Source organism: Nothoprocta perdicaria, unplaced genomic scaffold, assembly GCF_003342845.1.
Source record: "Nothoprocta perdicaria isolate Ctin4 unplaced genomic scaffold, notPer1 scaffold_110, whole genome shotgun sequence".
NCBI classification, from domain to species: domain Eukaryota; kingdom Metazoa; phylum Chordata; class Aves; order Tinamiformes; family Tinamidae; genus Nothoprocta; species Nothoprocta perdicaria.
The window spans coordinates 2,015,343-2,034,395 of record NW_020454206.1 but is presented as its reverse complement, the minus strand read 5'-3'; positions in this window follow the sequence as shown (position 1 = coordinate 2,034,395).

Sequence of the window (19,053 nt, the reverse complement as noted above, 5' to 3'; positions counted from 1 at the left end):
CATCCTGGTAGCTGGACTCTCTCCAGCAGCTCCACATCCCTCTTGTACTGGGGAGCCCAGAACTGGACGCAGTACTCCAGATGTGGCCTCACCAGGGCTGAGTAGAGGGGGATGATCACTTCCCTCGACCTGCTGGAGACGCTTTTCTTAATGCACCCCAGGATCCCGTTGGCCTTCTTGGCCACCAGGGCACACTGCTGCCTCATGGTCAACTTGTCGTCCACCATGACACCCAGGTCCCTCTCTGCGGGACTGCTCTCCAGCAGGTCCACACCTAATCTGTACTGGTGTCCAGGGTTATTCTTCCCCAAGTGCAGGACCCTGCACTTGCCCCTGTTGAACCTCATGAGGTTTCTCACTGCCCAGTCATCCAGTCTGTCCAGGTCCCTCTGGATGGCAGCACAGCCCTCAGGGCCATCAGCTACTCCACCCAGTTTGGTATCTTCGTCAAACTTGCTGAGGGAGCACTCCAGCCCTTCATCCAGGTCGTTAATGAATAAGTTGAACAGGACCGGACCGAGAACTGACCCCTGGGGTACACCACTAAGTACAGGCCTCCAGCTGGACTCCGCACCATTGACAACCACTCTCTGCACCCTGCCATCGAGCCAATTCCTAATCCACCTCCCCGTCCACACATCTATCCCACACCTTTGGAGCTTGCCCAGGAGGATGCTGTGAGGGACAGTGTCAAAAGCCTTGCTCAAATCCAGATAGACCACATCTACCGCTCTGCCCTCATCTATCCAGCTAGATATGCCTTCGTAGAAGGTGATCAGGTTAGTCAAGCAGGATTTCCGCTTGGTGAATCCATGCTGGCTACTCCTGAGTACCTTCTTCTCCTCCATGTGTTTATTTAATAACATTTCTCAGAATAGCAAATTGTAGCAATACTATTTCTCACTGATCCTTAAATCAAGAATCATGCTGGTTTCTCTTAACATTATTAATAGTAATTATAATAATATGACATGAAATATAAAACGATGCTCCAAGGATCATGCTTACTTTAATTAATATTATCACTAAAAACTACAAAAATATCAGATTCTTGCTCCATAAAACAGAACTTTTATCAGGAATATCTATGCTAATTGTTAGCCATTAAGATTTACATGTTTGAGAATTAGGTCAGTGCTCTTGTATTAATTCTGAATTATTTTTCTAAACACTACCTCATCTCTTTGTCATTAGATACAGATGTGGCTGTAAATTCATATAAAATAAGCACATCATCTGGCCAATACTTGTTTTAAAAAGATGAAGTATATTTAAAAAACTGTTCTGTTTCTGTAACTCACTGAAGAAATGTAATTTCATTGTAAGCAAGAGCAATTCACAATAATTATGATTAAGGGCTTGACTAATAATGAATAATTGTAAAATCATATCTCTGCTATTAATAATGTTACACATTTCCTATTGTTATTATTACTTCAAGTCAATCTGTGAAACATCAGAATGTTTTAATCGTTTAAAAACTATTTTCCCAATTCTTGTTTCAGTTACTTATCATCTTCAGTTGTGTCACCTTCTAATTTTTCATTGGTAATGTATCTTCTTTTAATGTGTTTCTTGATGGCATCTAAAAATCATGTCTGTCATTGGGAAAAATAAGTACTTTTGCCTTTCAAACCAATTTCTGATAAAATGAGTTCTGATAAGAATCTATAGAACCCTCCGGTAGATCCCTGGAAATGATAAGAAAGAATAAACAAGGCTTAAAGTCTTACAAAGAAAGGAGTAGCAAGAACATATAAAAACTGAGTAGAATCTTTTGTATTTATATCCATGATGTCTGCTGGGATAATCAAACAGCTAGGAACAAACAGTCCGAGAGGTTCCTGCAAAACATTGCAGAAAACTTCTTGATGCATGTGGTAGATGAGCCTACAAAGAGAGTGACACTAAATCTGATACTAACAAACAAAGATGGTCAGAAATGTGAAGTCTTGACTGCAGTGACTACATGAACACTGTTTCCCATAACATGCTCACGGGAAACTCAGGAAGAGTGGATTAGATGAGTGGGCAGTGAGGTAGATTGCGAACTGGCTAGATGGCAGAGCTCAGAGAATGATGATAAACAGAGCCAAAACTAGTTGGAGGCCTGTGGCCCTAGGTGTCCCCCTGGGATCAGTACTGTTCACTTATTCATCAGTGACTTGGACAAAGGGGTAGAGTGCGCCCTGAGCAAGTTTGTGGATGATACCAAACTGAGTAGAGTGGACGACACTTCAGAGGGCTGTGCTGCCATTCACAGGGACCTAGACAGGTTGGAGATTTGGGCTGAGAGGAAACTCATGAGATTCAACAAAGACAAGTACAGGGTCTGCACCTGAGAAGTAATCACCTTAGACACCAGAACAGATTAGGAGGTTGTCCTACTAGGAAGCATCTTGGTGGAGAGCAACAAAGATGATGAAAAGACTGCAGCATCTATCTTATGAGGAAAGACTAAGCAAGCTGAGCCTGTTTAGTCTAGAGAATAGAAGACTGAGAGGAGATCTGATCAAAATATATATGTACCTGAGGAGAGAATGTAGGGAAGATGGGGTCGAACTCTTCTCAGTGGTGGCCAGTGTTAGGACACAGAATAATGGGTACATGCTGAAACATAAGAAGTTCCATCTGCATGTGAGGAAGAACTTCTTTCCTGTGAGGGTGAGAGAGCCCTGGAATATGCTGCCCTGAGAGGTTGTGGAGTCTCCTTCCCTGGACATCTTCAAAATTTGCCTGAATATGACCCTGTGCCACATGCTCTAGATGTCCCTGTTGGAGCAGGGCATTTTGGACTAGATAATCTCTAGAGGTCCCTTCCAACCTTAACCATTCTGTGATTCTGTGATATGAATTAAAAAAGACATTTTATATGAACAACAAATCTCCTTGCTTTTGCACTATCTACAGAAAATATAATTATAGTGAAGAATCATAGAAAGATGTGAACAGCACATGGAAGAAATCCTCCATTTCCCAATTTCAATGGAAAAAATATTGATTTTAATAATCCAAGGTAATGATGCTATGGTTCTAGGGCTATTAGTTAACAAAGTCCCAGCTGTAACCACCATAGGCATTTCCTAGCACAGTTTCTACAAGTTTAACATCTGGCTCTCTTTTTTCTATGATGTGTAAGTGATAGGAAGAGAAGTAAAATAAAGTCTATTTTTGTAAGAAGAAAAATGATTTGTAACTCTACCATGTTTTATGAGAACATGATTTGCAAGAAATATGGTTATTGTTTTTTTCTCATCTTGTGTTTTAGAGAATGTTGTTATTACTATTTACTATTGTGTAAAATACATATATATTTGGATCTGTTTGGTTATGTCTGTAATGAATTGATTCTTATCACAGCCTTCTATAATCAAAATTGTGCTTGAGAATATAATTTCTTTCCATTGCCTAATTTCTGTCTCAACATATTAAATGAATGCACAAAAGAAACTGTCACAAGACTTGATTGGACCTAATGTGTTGTACTATCTGGGTCAGTTGTTGCGATTTGTATTATTTTGCTCTTCCTCTCTTCTGTAGTAAGATCATCTGGTCAGAGATAATATCTCCCTGTGCCTTTAGAACATTCCCTACATTTGTTTGGTACATCCACAAATAAGTAAATAAACAACCAAACAGACTAGACTAAATTAGAATAGCCTACATTTGATAATAATTTGATAGTCCTCATATAATTAAATTTTAAGAAACATTCTAAAATTAAAAAAAAAATCTAATTTGATTTCCCACCAAATTACTTGATACAACATTTTACTTTCACTTGAAGTCAACCTAACTGAGTCTCAGAAAACAAATGGAAAGTGATGCTTACGTATAGACACAAGAAGGACTATGGAAATTTTTCTGAATGTTTTTCCACTAGCTCAGAGAGCCAATAAAATATGTGTAAAAAAAAAGAAAACACTGTTCTTTAGAAACATCTTAGCTTGTCCTCACTCTATGATGTGCAGCTATGATTTCATTAATAAGTCTATTGGTGAGGACTATTGGTTATTTCTGAGAGGTGTTAGAGGTGCTAGACCGGTGTTTGGCTTTCTTTCTTATAAAACCTAATATATTTGAAAAAAAAAAACACACATATTTTTTCTTACTAAGTCTGTGGCTAAAAAAATAAAAAAGATCCTTTTTTTTTTTTCCTAAGATTACATTTTTCTATCAACTGCCTTTTCCCAGAATTATTTTCTCATCTACAAATTCCATAGATTAGTAATGTTGCATTTGTTTCTCTGAAAATACTGAAAGTGTGATTCTTTACATCTAAAATGCTCCAAATAAGAACTCTTGACACACAAGAATCTCACCATCCCTCTACATCACAAAAAAGTATTCCAAAGATCCATGCAACACTTACTATGCCTAGAGAAGAACAGAGTTTATAATTAGCTTTTACAGGCATTAAGAATGTTTGGGATTTTACTCACTTTAAAATATCTTTTTGTAAGTTTTCTAAACAAAAATATTTATACTCATTAATACAAAAACAGGATTCTGAGACATTTATCTGTGTTCTTAACTTCTTACAGTGTTCTTACATTTTATTTAGTCAGATTATGTATAAGTGACTGTCAAGAAGACATACTGAATTTTTAACTGTTGTGTAAAAAGATATATTGAACTTTCTATTTGGGTATCTTCTTCTTTCAAGGTCAATTCTGTTTTATTTAAGTCAGTTACTGAAGGTTGATAATGTCTTTCACTTGTCAGCACCCAACTGATATTCATAATCCAAACAATTCTTTTCCTGTCAAGAGAATAAAAGAAACAAGTCACCTTTGATTCCTTGATAAAAATGAGACTCATCACTCACCACTGGATACAGAAATCAAGCAATGAAAACTGCAATATCCACAGAAATTAGCATCAAAACAGAAGTTAAAAAAAAAAAAAAGCTTTTGATTGAAGATTATGCAAACTTTTTTTTTTTTTATTGAGACCTTATTTAACTGAAGTTACTCTATCAAAGATTTATTTATGTACTTTTTTTTTTTTGATGGAGTTTAATTATATTTGTTGTGTCTAGCTAGGCCTTTCAGAATTAACAAGTTAGTGTAATTTTACGATAGAGTGTGATACAATCTTTATGGTGCACTGAAATGTGCACAATATGGGGGTTTCAAAATCTCTTATATAAGGAGACATAATGAGCAGGCTTGTTTTCTATTACCTCAAGGAAACTAGATAAAACTCAGTGAGGTAAATGTACTTAGTCTACTTCGTAGAAGAATCACAGAAAGCGTAATTTGATTTGATTAATCCAAATCATTTTTCAACTTCAGAGAGACATTTTAAAAGAAAACTCCATTTAACATTTAAGCACAGTTGCTATAATAGGAAACATGTCACCATTAAATCTTCTAGTTAATGGAATACAAATTAAGGTCTTAGTAAATTTATTTCTAGAACTTTTTAAGAGGAGATAAACAGTATGTGGTTAGGGCTAGTGATTAAAATGGAAGACTGTGAGGAAATAAGAATGGTATTTAGAGATATGTGATTGAATTTTCATTTGATTTCAGTCAAAAGATTTACCTGCCTGACTCTTGGTTTCCATATTTTTGAAAGAGAGTTAATAATATCACAAAGATCTTGTTAGGCAGAGAAATAGCATGTAATGCTTTTTCTCAAAGTATATGAACAACACATTAAATTTACTATAATGATATGCTGGAGTTCTAAAAGTACAATTAGTATAATCCACATTTTCAAAACAACAATTTTGATCTTGGGAGCAGAGCGTAGATCTGCAAGATGGGAAATCTGTCTGTCTGTCTGTCTGTCTATATCTATCTATCTATCTATTTACTAGTCCTTTATCGGTGTGTTAAATAATGTTTTTATTATTATTATTTTTCTTCTTCCTCTCCTGTATAAATAAATAATAACTTTTAAGGTCTACTAGGCTTGCCAGGAAGCATGCCTCAGTATTTATCAATTATTCTTGAAAACACTCTCTGAATAAGATTTTAAAAGTGTTAAAATTCTATTACTAGTATCCTGTTTCCATGATTTGGTCTAGTGCCTGTAATTGTAATACTGTAATACAGCTGATCACCTGTGTTAGATATGTGTTCTGGTGTGTATACCACAGTATGTTAATAAGTCCTTGTAATGTCTTTCTGGACTTCTATGTTATAGCAATATAACACTTCAATTCTACTCAGAAAAAATCTTTGCCATCTTCAGTTCAGGCCTGCAAGCACAAATTTGTAGAGCATAGTCATCATTGTCTGGAAAACAATTCTTAGTTTATTTTGAACAAATGCTTTTGGTATCACCATTGTCCAGTCCCATGAGCATCCATCTTGAATCCATATAATTTAGTGATCTAATGATCTGATGGGAAATATGATCTAGAAATCACATTAGTTAAATTTGCACATGAGCTAATCCTGATATTACAGTCAACACGTAGGAAAAAAGCTTAGAATTCATGATTCTTTTCACAGACAGATACCTCCCTGGGAGAAAAAAAAAATACATAAATTCAGTAACATGTAAAAAATGTAAAACCCAGAGAGCAACAATTGACTATACAAATACATGATTAGGAAGAGTTGGCTGCATAAAAGTCTGACAGAAAACAATGTCATGTTGTAGATCATGAACTGAGTCAACAAAGTTATGAAAAAAAAAAAAAAAAAAAAAGAAATACCGTATTTGGATATATAAATAAGAGCATACACACCATAGAACATGAGGCAGGTATTTGATGTTCCAACAGAATCTCTACTGCATTTTGTTCTGCATTTTGTTCAGATTGTTCCAATTGGATACAGTGCATTGTTAATGCTAAGAAGAGTAGAAAACTCAATTGTCTAGGAAAAAAACAGTTATGGGTTGTTTGGATTCAGGAAGGAAGGATTCAGAGATGCCATGAGAACACTCTATAACTGTGCAAAAAGCTATTGCAAATAGAAAAGGCAGCAATGTGTTTTCATTTGTAGAAGAGGACATGAAATAATGGCCTTAAATTGCAGCAAGGATTTGATAAAGAGGTTATTTAATGCTTCTCACTAAAGTACCTGGGGAGACTGTGTAGTCTCCGTCATTCACGACTCTTAAGCATGGTTTAAAGAATGTCATATCATGAATGCTTTGAGCAGGAAGACAGTGCAGGTGTACATTTTAGTCCTACAACTTTATGTAGTGGTGAAAAGAAATATGAGAAGAAAAATAGGCTGTGGCTACACCAGTAACTGTACTGTCATCTTTTGATCACATATTGCAAGCCTCTGGATGGAGGACTGACTTTATTATAAGATAAAATTGCATGTTTCAACAATATCTTCAATAAGATCTTAATTTTGTGCAGATAGTCTGCTATTTGCTTTTCTCATTCCAAAATCCATCTTTGTTTCCCACTGATATGGAAATATATGAGAAAAACTGTATGTCCATGGTGTCTATTAAGAAATATAAATTTCTTAACATGTTTTGAGAACACAGTTCTATGTTTTTACTCTGTCTCTGTCCAGATTTTACCAGTAAAGACATCAAAAGCAAATCCAAGGAATTTCTGTTCAAACTTGCTCTCAGTTATGTCTACCGTGACTATTTATTACTTAGTGCCTCTGAGTCGACAGCCTAAATCCTCTTTCTCCAGAGACAGTCATTCTTTACTACTCTGTTGAGTGGCTTGAATCAAGAGAATGTACTGAATCATTCCAGCTCTCTCCCAAATCAATGACTGTTAACAAGCTTGTCTGCCAACTTCTTCTTGGCAGATTTACTGGAGTTTGGAATACTGAGTGCCTTATTTTGACACCAAATCCTTAAAAGAATACTCTGAGGAAATAAATGGTTTGGAAAGTACGTGGGACTTTCTATACTCATCATATCATCGAAAGCCAACAATATGCAGTCCTTATGAACAGCAGGCCTGTGGAATTCACAACAGATTCATCAACTGTGCAGCTTATATTCAATATGCAAAAGCTATATCGTGGTTATTCTAATTCAGGATTTTTTACTCTGAATGTTTGAAGGGAAGATAGATTCATTAATGTTTGTTCAATGTTTGTGTTAATACACATTAACAAAAACGACATAAAGGACAAGTGATTGTGAAGTTCAAGAAGACAAAATAAGTTTCATCTGCCCAACATCTAAAATATAGGTATCTATATCAAACAGTGGAGGAAATAGTTTTCCCTGGAGTGGGGCTCATCCCACTCACAAATAATTATGTCCAAGCACAGTATATTCTTTCCATGGATTATAAATATAGCCTCAGGTGAAAATCTAAAAAAAAAGTGAGATGAAATTCATAAATCTTTTAAGACATCTCAATGAATTTCTTCAGTATGCAGCTGCCATACAAACATAAGACTGTGCTGTAAAACAAATGAAATGTTGAATTGTTCACACAATATTAGTGCAACTTTATATGCAATCAGTACTTTGGAGTAATTTGGCATTCTAAGAAAATAAAAATTTCTGAATAACTATAGATGTTCCATTTTATAAAAAGAAATTATAGTATTATAAAACAGAAATTACAATGTTTACAATAAAATTTGTTTACCAATAAAGTTTGTTTCTACTTGCCTTAACTAGAAGATGAACAAAAAGTGCCTAGGATAATACACATTACGAAGAAATAGCCCCCAAATATTTTTTTCTGGTTCTGAAAAAAATGAAAGAAATGGGTTTTATAGGACTGTTGACTCACAGGGTAGCTAGACTGTGGAATCCAAACTACAAGAAAAATAGTAACATGGGCTGCTATACTTGAGACTCTGTCAGACTGAAAAAAAGTCTCACAGATTTTTTTTGCAAAGACCATGACAACTGTTCTTTAATACAAGTTGATGATTTCTTTTTTTTTTTTTTTTTTTTGAGGCATTGAAATGGATTGATTTGAGAATTAAAGTGAAAGCAATTATTAGTGATTCAGTGATGAACAGCCTCTTTTCCTATTTAACACTCACACAAGGAACAGGGGAAAAAAAATAGACTGCTGAGATATAAGAAGCTGCTATATGTAGGTCTATCATACAAGGATAATCATGATGGATGTAAGATGCTGAAGACTACTGTGAAGCAAACTGATTGTATCCTATTTCATTCAAGACACAGGGAACACTAAAACATCTCTTTTGAACACATATTACACTAGAGAAAAATTTTGGCAACCATTTTCCGTCTCTTCTTTTTAAAATTTCATGGCCAGAGTTTCCTCCTTCACATGCTTCTCATTTCCACTGTCCCTTTCTTGTCCATGAAATTCATGGTGAGAAAAAAAGCTCAGACAGAAAGATCTCTGAGTGCGCATTAGTACCTCCTGTGACATCCCTCAGCATGCCATCTGCCATCTGCCACAGCTGTGCATCTGCACAGCCAGAATTCTTCCTATGGACCAGGCACCCTGTGAACCTCTTGGAGCCTTCCAAGAGTTCTCCAAGAGTCACTCACGTGTCTTGCCTCCCTCTCAACCCTTTTCTTTTCCAGCAGGGGTAGAAATTAGCCTCACTGTTTTGACTGTATTGCAAGCTCATTCGTTCATTACATGTTTGAGCTCCCTGAGGCTGCTTTAATATATGTTTTTCTTTCCTTCCTGCTCTGCCAGAGCACTAGCAGGAAAAGATGGCACATTGTTATCAGCAGGAGTGGCAACCTCTCACCATGCTGTGGAAGTAAACTCATGCCAATATTTTGCCAGTATGGTGATGTGACGCACTGCCAGTGTGGCATCCAGAACGCTTTCAAATTGTGAGGTTAGTTGTACTGAGCTCAAGAGATCCTCATTTGTCAAGTGAGAAAATTTACTAAATCTAAGAGATTATAGCAAAGCTAACAGTGAAACAACACTAGAAATATAACAGAAATGAAAATACACATATGTATCGGAGTACTACATGGTACAGTGACTGCTCTTGCCCATCACTACAATACAGTTTTCCCTGGATTCTCCTCACCGCACTGTGGACATCAGGGGCATCCCTGCTAACGAATGAGCCTATTCCACACCAGGCTTTGTTGGCTTACACCATTTTTTAACTATCCAGAACACTCAGCTGGTAACAACACATCCATTAATGGAAATGTCTATGATGTAAGACTGCAGCGTCATTTCTCTGTCTAGACTTCTCAGTGTTGGAGCCACTAGATGGGGTAGCCCCAGAGTGCAACAACTCCCTAGTGTTGGTGGCTGCAGCACCTGGGGTTCATTAACTCTCATGCCGTGGCCCTTCTCCATGGGCTGCACCATCCAAAGTCCTATGCTTGACTGTGTGGCACCTGTCAGGCAGCTTGCAATTGAAATGTAATACATTATTAGATACTTGGCAATATGTGTGCTCTTCTGGTCTTATAAACAGTATGACATAAATGAAAAGAAAGATTCTTGAATTAATGTGTTGAAAGAAGTTGTCTTTCACTGCATACAATACAGCTAATTTCTTATTGTCTTCTTAAATGTATACAATAGAAATATAATATTAACCTTCCCTATATGGTGATAGATTCCCTTTCTCTTACTAATAGATCTGATAGAATCAATACAGATGTCATGTCAAACAGTATTGTTATCTTTAAACTTAGTATAATATCTGGGATCTTATACCTCAGAATTTGCCTAAATATGAAGTTATTCAGTTATATTATGATGGCAATTTCTTCAATGCAAATAAATGTAAATATATTATGCAGCTACTGGCTTTCCTCAGTAAGTAACAGAAAACTCATCTAACAGTGTCATTTGGGAAATTAGTATATGTAGAACTACAGAATGAACTGATATATGTGCCCTTTAATATAACATATTTAGATGATTTATCTCCTTGTATAGAAACAAAAATAGATCATTTCCATTGCAGCATTTGTTCCAGTCATGAAGCACAGAAGAAGCCTCTTCTGTTGGGAAGCTTTGATATGAAAAAGCAAAAACAAACAAACAAACAAAAGCTGAATAGTATATCTTTAACCACCTTCCCTAAGGGAAAATGCAACCATGCTGAGTTTACTTTGATGATATCTAGAATAGATTTGGCTTGTTTTAGCCATCACAATCCCAAATACAAGGAAAACTATTTATTAAAAGTTTATATCTTTTTCATACAGATATCAGGTTACTTAAAAAAAAAAATTCTACCAACCACTATGGCTGAATTCACTAAATATTGAAGTGAATTTTCTTAAGTCAGTATAGTGTATGCACAAACATGCTTTCACTTTCCATGTATATCACACAGAGCATAGAATTGAGAGAAACATATAAGGGAACAGTGAAACATGTAAGACATAGAATTCATGAGTTTTTATTTTTAGAAATCCATTTTTTGAGTACAGAGAATAAATATATAGAATTTGAAAAAAATAAAAAGAAGCAATGCCTGTAAAACTAATGGTTCTGGGAAATTGATTTTATATGACTTGTATGATATTATCTTTCAAGTTCTCTTAGTTTTTTGAATGATAAAATAATGTTCTACTTATCTGATATGAGTCAATGTTAAGCTTTTACACTGAGATCTCCTAACCACTCCTTGAAAGGGCGAAATGGAGTCAGTGTTGACCTAAGTGGTGCAATTCCACTGACTTAACTTGAATTATAACCACTTATACCTGATGTGAGTTTAGATGACTCATTTATTCACAAGCAGGATGAATAACTTGGTCACATTACGGAGTTAGAAATAAAAGCATTTTACTACTGTAATCTTGATTCTGTGAATACATGGAATTTAACATATGTCTCACTAAACTCTTTTTTTGGGGACATAGCTGCACAGAGAAAATAATTTAAAAGAAAGAAAAAAAAAATCCCAAGAAGCCACAATCATCCGTTAACTCACAGCTGTGAAATCTGCCTGAGTAGTTTTGAGGATATAAGACTCAACACAGACACTGATGAATGCTTTCCATGCTCTGGTTGGCATGATGCACATTAACAAACTAACACTCCTTACTCAGAAATATTCACATTTTATTTTGCTGCCAACCTCAAACAAATTCCTATTAGCTTTATGCTTTCTATATCAATAAGAATAAATGCAAAATCTCAAAATAAGCATTGTCTCTCTCTTTTTTAACTCTGAACTGCTTAACTTAATGAAATGTATACTAGAGCTTTAAACAGAAGCAGATTGATTCTGCCCTGTTACTTTTCCATTTTAATATTTCATACTACTTTTTACAGTATGGTTCAAACAGAAAATTGAAGCAAATGGAAGAAGCTCACAACCATTGGTCTCACACATGTGCAGGCTTTAATTGTGATGGTGTCAAAGCACTGTCAATATTAATGAAGAGAATAAGAAACATTTTCTATAGGTGCTTTAAAATAGTCCTTTTTCAGCTTGGTCAGATTTGATGTGGTGATCTTCATGAGTCATTTTATTTTCCACAAGGCTCTTTGAAATCTATATAGTGTTGAGCAATTCCAGATATACTGTTGATGAGAAAATGTTTATGTATTTCATTTTTCTCTGTTAAGAAAAAATGATACATATATATGGGCTGTGTGGAACTTTCAGTTTCACTTTTCAATGACTTTTAAATGAAATGTGGTTTCATGGTCTTATGATCATGAAAAAAATTCCAATATTTCTGTCATTAAAAAAAAAAAAATAAATATGGAAACAAAATCTTGACACATTATGCATGTTTCCCAATAATTGCTCAATTAATTCATGACACTGATGTACCGTGTAGGTCTCTTTAGAAGCTCTCCAGAGTCAGCTCCCCAAGGACTCAAAGTTTATCTACTTGAAAGGCATTCATTGTCATTGAAATCATACTGTCATAACGAATGTTAATTGGTTTATTTGTCAAAGCTGCTTGTTTACAATTTCACAATCTTTTTGTTGCTTTTGTGTTTGCTTCTGAATGATTTGAACAGCAAATTTCTCCTGGAAATTAAGATGGTTATGATCTATTCAATGAATTATCGACTACTATTACAGCCTAATGTGTTTTTCCTTAGCTCCACCCTGCAATTCAGAGTCCATCTTTTGCCGTCGGCTAACTCCTGCAGTAACATTATCATCTGTCTTCAATATTTTCAGTGTGCCTTATTTCATTGGTTTAGCTATGACCATCTTTTCTAATCTGGGGGAAGCTGACTGGATAATCCTGCTTCGTTTATTTTTTTTTTGGGGGGACACTCAAATCCACAAATGATTTTGCAGATGAATGTGTCGTATTCTCATTTATAAGCAATGAAACAAAAACACTCTGTCAGGTTAGTGGTCATGTAGTATTTAACTCAGTAACTCCAGGATTAGAAGAGACTGAAGAGCTCAATGAACTAAAAAGTGTCCCCAAGCCTAGAATGCACTGCCAGCAGAAAGGGAAGACAGTGTTGCAAAATGTAGGCTTTGGCAAGTTGCCTCCTTGGGGAATGTAGAGGATACATGTGAATTAAACAATAAACTTAAAGCTCAAATGAAGTTGTGTGAGCCAAGCTTATGTGCAGTATGCTCAGAAAAAAGGAAGTTCTGGATCTGTTCTGACCTTGACAAGCAGTTTTAAGAAGGTAGCTCGAAAATTTTGACATTTGATGTTGCCAGGATTGACGAGCAGGTTTACTATAGAAATTTATCCTTGGGAGTATTTCATGTCCATAGATCATCATGTTGCCAAAGTTCTGAGCGTGATTTTAGAGAGCAAAACACTGATTTGTTTCCAGTTGTCTGCAGACTGAGTGGTGTTTTCAGGTGATTTCTTCTGGATAGGAAAATGGCATTCAAAGCATAGTGAAATCCAAGAGTGTAGGATCATATAGGATAAAGCAAACACTTCAATAATTTGGTCATTGATCCAGTCTTTCACTTAGTATCCTCGTTAGCAATGCAGACTAGTGCCTTGAAAAACCTGTTCTCTTTACTGTCTTTTCTTTGGCTGCAAAGAGGCTGCAAAGCTGCTGTGTTTGGCCTAAGGCAAAAATTATATCAGTCAAAACAGTCAAAAGGAACTAAGATTTTGTTTAACTCTCTTTAATGAAATTTTGCAACAGGAAAACCCAGTGTACCTGCTCTTTTCAGGTAAAATATGGAAAATCTGAAAGGATAAAAATGTTTTTAAAATAGAAGCTCTAGAGAGAAGGCAGCAGCTTTCCTTGCATTTTTCCTTTCCAGACCTTTCAGCATTATCTTACAGAAATTTCACATTTCCCTGCAGAGAGGTTTTGAGGTTAGACATTGGAGCTCATCCAGCAGGTTCACAGAATTCATTGCCTTGGGTGTGGGAAAGATGAGATAGCAGCATTTGTTCAGGGTCATCTATGAGAGCTGAAGCTCTCCTAAGCATGTAGGAACATTCTCAGAAGAGGCGGACAGGTATAAAAACTGATCCACTGGGAATGAAAGAATCATAGAATCACAGAATTCTTAAGCTTGGAAGGGACCTTTACAGATCATCTAGTCCAAGCTCTACCTGGAACGGTTCTATTGAAAGTGATAATTACTAGAATGCTTTAAATAAGTTTGCTCTTCATTTGATGCTGAGAACCTCCCTCCAGGTGACAAATATGGATTGCAAGTGAATAAGCTATGATATGGTGCTTCCTACTAATGCTTCTTTATACATGCATTTGCAATGGTAAAGAATTGGAACTAATAGTGTGCATGAGTATATTGGAACCAGCATTATTGCATTCTGTTTGGGCAGAAAAGAAAGAAAAAAAAAAAAAAAAAAAAAAAAAAAAAAAAAAAAAAAAAAAAAAAAAAGATAGATAGCTGTTCATGAAACTCCCATCTGAACAGGAGACTATTTACCAATGTAAATAGTCATAAAATTTATAGGTAGAGCCAAACAATGTCATTTATTCTTGTATCATAGAATTTTGCTTTTAGCTTCATATAATACTTTCATTACTTATTGATTGAACTGTGTCCTACTTATATTGTATTAATGTATTAATGCATTAGCTGATGACTATTCCAGTCTCTATCACACTGTCTTTGCTTTCACAAGAGTGTTCTGAGAGCGTAATTACTTTTCAGATTTATTCAGAATGAGTTATGTAAGGGCTGATATTACCTGGTATTCACAACCACTTGCCTTGAAATCAGTAAAAAGTATAATGGTAGCTTATTTCTTAAGGTAGATGGTTGTAAGCCAGGTAGTACAGTGCAACAATTTACAAGTCAACTGAGACTTACAACTGATGGTGTAAATGCTACTAACCTATAACATAAAAATTTAAATGAATTTTTACTTCATGAGGCAGGTAGCTCACATGGCACAGGTAAATTTCACCTGTTTGTTAACTTTCACCTGTTAACTTGTTTAATTGGGGTCATCAGTTCTCAGAATAGCATAATTTTTGTAGAAAGCAAAATGTACTCATTATATTGCAGTCAGAGTCTCACATCCTTGCTCAACTTATTACTTATTAAACTTACTTTCACTTATGTGAAAAGACAAAAAGCAGAAATATGGACATATGAGATCTACTATCTACACTTTGTTTTGTTACATATCTAACTTCATAGCACTTCTACTGTAGCTATTAGGTTTATGATGGATTTACTTCTAAGGTTACTGAAACACAATTTGGCTCTCTAAATGTGATGAAGTCATGTGTGACAATTTTCCTTAGAAACACTCTTTGAAGCATGGGGAACATGAAAATATTTCATTTGTATTAGGTTGTTTTTAATACTTAGAAAACTCTGTTTTGTAAATCCCTGGCAAGGAATTATTTTAACAAAGAGAAGAGTTAGTAGAAAGCTGAAAGGTGAAATAAAGAACACATTTCTTGATCACAGAAGTATTAAAATCATGCATATATTTGGAGCAGATAGATTGAAAAAGTAATAATTTCACACACTTGTATGATTCTATGATTTTATTTCAGGTTTTTGAAGCAAAAATTAATTAAAAATAATCAAAAAATTAAAACCTTTCCTATAGAAAGTCACATATTCAAAAAGTATTATCAGTTACATATTTTTATTATAACAAAATATTATGACTTCTATTTCAGGAAAACATCATAATTCCATTGAATTTGAGTATTAGTGTTAATAGTTCATCTAATTGTATTTTTGAAGTGTTTTATAGCTCTTATAACTTCTATTAGAAACACTTTCTAATAAGAAACTGTTTCTAATAAAAACTGAAATAAGATTTTGTGTTTTAATTTTACAAATTACATCTGAGCACATATCCTGGCTGGCAGAACCTGTAATAATAATTAAAAAAAATAGTGAATTTGCCCAGATCTCCTTGTTCATATTGAATTTATATATCACAATTTGTAACTGATAAGTGTATAATGGAAAGTGTATAATATTAATATTGAAATGTGATCACATCAGAATTAAAAAAGAAAGCAGTATGATAATCTATAATCTCCTCTATTATCTTTTCAGTGATATTCTTTATCCCAGTGATATACCTTATATCCTGAGTAACTTTAAAGAGTTGAGACTGTAGGAAGATCATGGCCATTCAGTTTCAGATAAGTTGATGCAGAGCCTCATACTGTCTTCAGTCAAACTCCTACAGGTATGCTTGGTAGGAAAAATGAATATACAATATAGAGTATACTGGCTAAGAGTATACATTTCATCTGCCTGAGACTCCTGTAGAAAGGTTTTTCTTTCAGAACCAGAAAATAATAGAACTCTTCTTAACTCTTTATGTTTCTTACTATTTTTCCAAATATAATTCCTTACTTTTACAACAGTGTTGGAGTTCAGAGGCCAATGACGCATTATAGACACTGTGAAAGGAAAGACCTTGAAATATATATCTCTTGTTCTTACCTTTGAGAGGACATACTTCCTACCCAAGCTGAAGTCTGACATCTTTGTGAATCTTCGTGAATTTGGTATGTTTTATTAAAAGTTAATTTATCTAGTCAACCAAATTTTTTTATAAGCCATTTATCAATCACACAGAAATAGAGAGCAAAATGCCTCTGAACATCATAGATGAACATCAGTAATTAAAATTAAAACCTCCAGAATATTTTACAAAGTGCAAGAAAAAATTAGATTCAGAATGTTTTTATCTAGGCCCTTATCCAGATCGGTACAGAGATAAGTTCCACTGAAGTCAAGTATGTAGTAAGCATGTATTTTCAAAATAAATATACTTAATGATTTCATTGTATTGTGACTTTGATGTTTTTATTGTCTAAATAGCTATGATACACTAACCTCAAACTTTTTTGTTCTTTTTAGTCCTTCTAAAACTATTGGGTGAATCTTGTTGGTAGCACTTTGCCATTGAGGTGAAGGAGACGGCCCTATCCTGATACTCGGAGTTACTGAGAGTCTACCTGGGGAACTGTGTTGAGTGCTGGGCTTCTTAGCACAACAAGGACCTGGATCTACTGGTAAGATAAGGTACCTGGACCTTACTGGGGTAAGACTCCAATAAGACTGGAGTTTTCTTCAACGTGGAAAAGAAAAGTCTTAGTGGGAGGATTATCAGTGTGTATAAACAGCTACTGAGAGAGTAAAGAAGATGAATCCACAATCTTATCAGTGTTATCCAGTTGACAGAACAAGAGGTAATGGGCATAAATTAAAATAGAGGAAATACAGATATTCAGACCTGAGTGTATATAGGTCTGAGAAGCCCTTTTCACCTGACTCTGCTCTAAGCAGGAGAACTGGAAGATCTCCAAACCTTCTTTACAACTTGACTTCTTTGTGATTTTCTGGTTACTTTTAACTGAATACTCATTATTGACTCAGCCTTATGGGTCTATAAAGCCGTGTTCAAAAGTCATGGGTATAAGGTTTAGAAGGCTTAGACCCACAAATTTTTATTTTTTTCTCTGGCTAAAATTCAATGAAAGTGTTATGTTGTGCTTAATGTGCATCATTTTTGTAGAAGGAATTCTTCTTAAGGAAGAATCAGACAAGCAGTCTAAATGTGTCTGTTTTGAGATAGGGACCCTACCTAGAATAATTCAGGCTAGAAAATACCGCATACACTGCTTCAAAACATACATTATTTTTAATGAAATTATATCTTGTTTTATAAGAAGTATAATTATTAACCTGATCATCTATCTGTACTGTTTATTTTAATTACTTTTTTTTTTCTGTATTATGGTCAGTTACATCTGTGGGAAGTAACTACTAGAAATTAGTTCTCTGAGTCTTCTAATCAAAAGAAAAACATATTCATACATACATTAAATAACTCTAATAAGTTATTGCTCTAATAAGACCAAAGTTACTATCTGTGACCATAATTTGTGATTACATTTGTTAAATATCTTTGTTTGTATTTCTTCCTTTCATTGAATGAAAAATCAAAATCAAAGAATGAATCCCAAAGCCCAGCAATCACAAACAGAACTAAATCAAGAAAAGGTTTGATTTGATTTCTTTTATTCTTTCCAGTTCTAACCACTTTGGGATCTGTGTTTTCCCTTTGAAGGGATGAACTCCCCTTTAGCTCCTACGTTGAGGTTTTTATCATCGTATAAAAGAGAACAGGATCTGATCTCATGAAGTCACAGACAAGAGAAGAAAGGAGTTGGTGATAACTGATTAAGTTATAAACAGACTATTTGACCTTGATCTCCATGGAAAAAAAAAAAAAAAAAAAATTAAAAAAAAAAAAAAAAAAAAAAAAAAAAAAAAAAAAAAAAAAAAGGAGGGACAAAAAACTACCCTAGATGCCTTTTTTTCCCTTCCCACCAGAAAGCAGTCTGAACTGTGTTACAAAATATTCAGAACAGAAACAAGACAGTTAAATTGAATTTAGACTTTCTTACTGACTTGCATCCTTGCAGTGTCTGAACAAATTTCAACAGGTAAGCTGGAAGAAATGTGGCATTGGTGAAAACTCAAGGAATTTGCTTTCTTTTTCTCCTGAACCATTTTTTTGTTGTCGTTTTATTTTAAGTTTATCTGATGAGCAGAATATGCTACATCATTTGATGTATCACATTTCAACCTTGACATCTTTAGATATCATGTAACTGATAAAAATGACATAGAGGTAAGATTACCTGGGACTTTAAATTTAACAGTCCAAAGTGCCTAAGGGAATACTTTCATTTAAAGTAATTCACAGAAAGTAAGTGATCACCTTTACTGAACACTTTTAAATTATTCA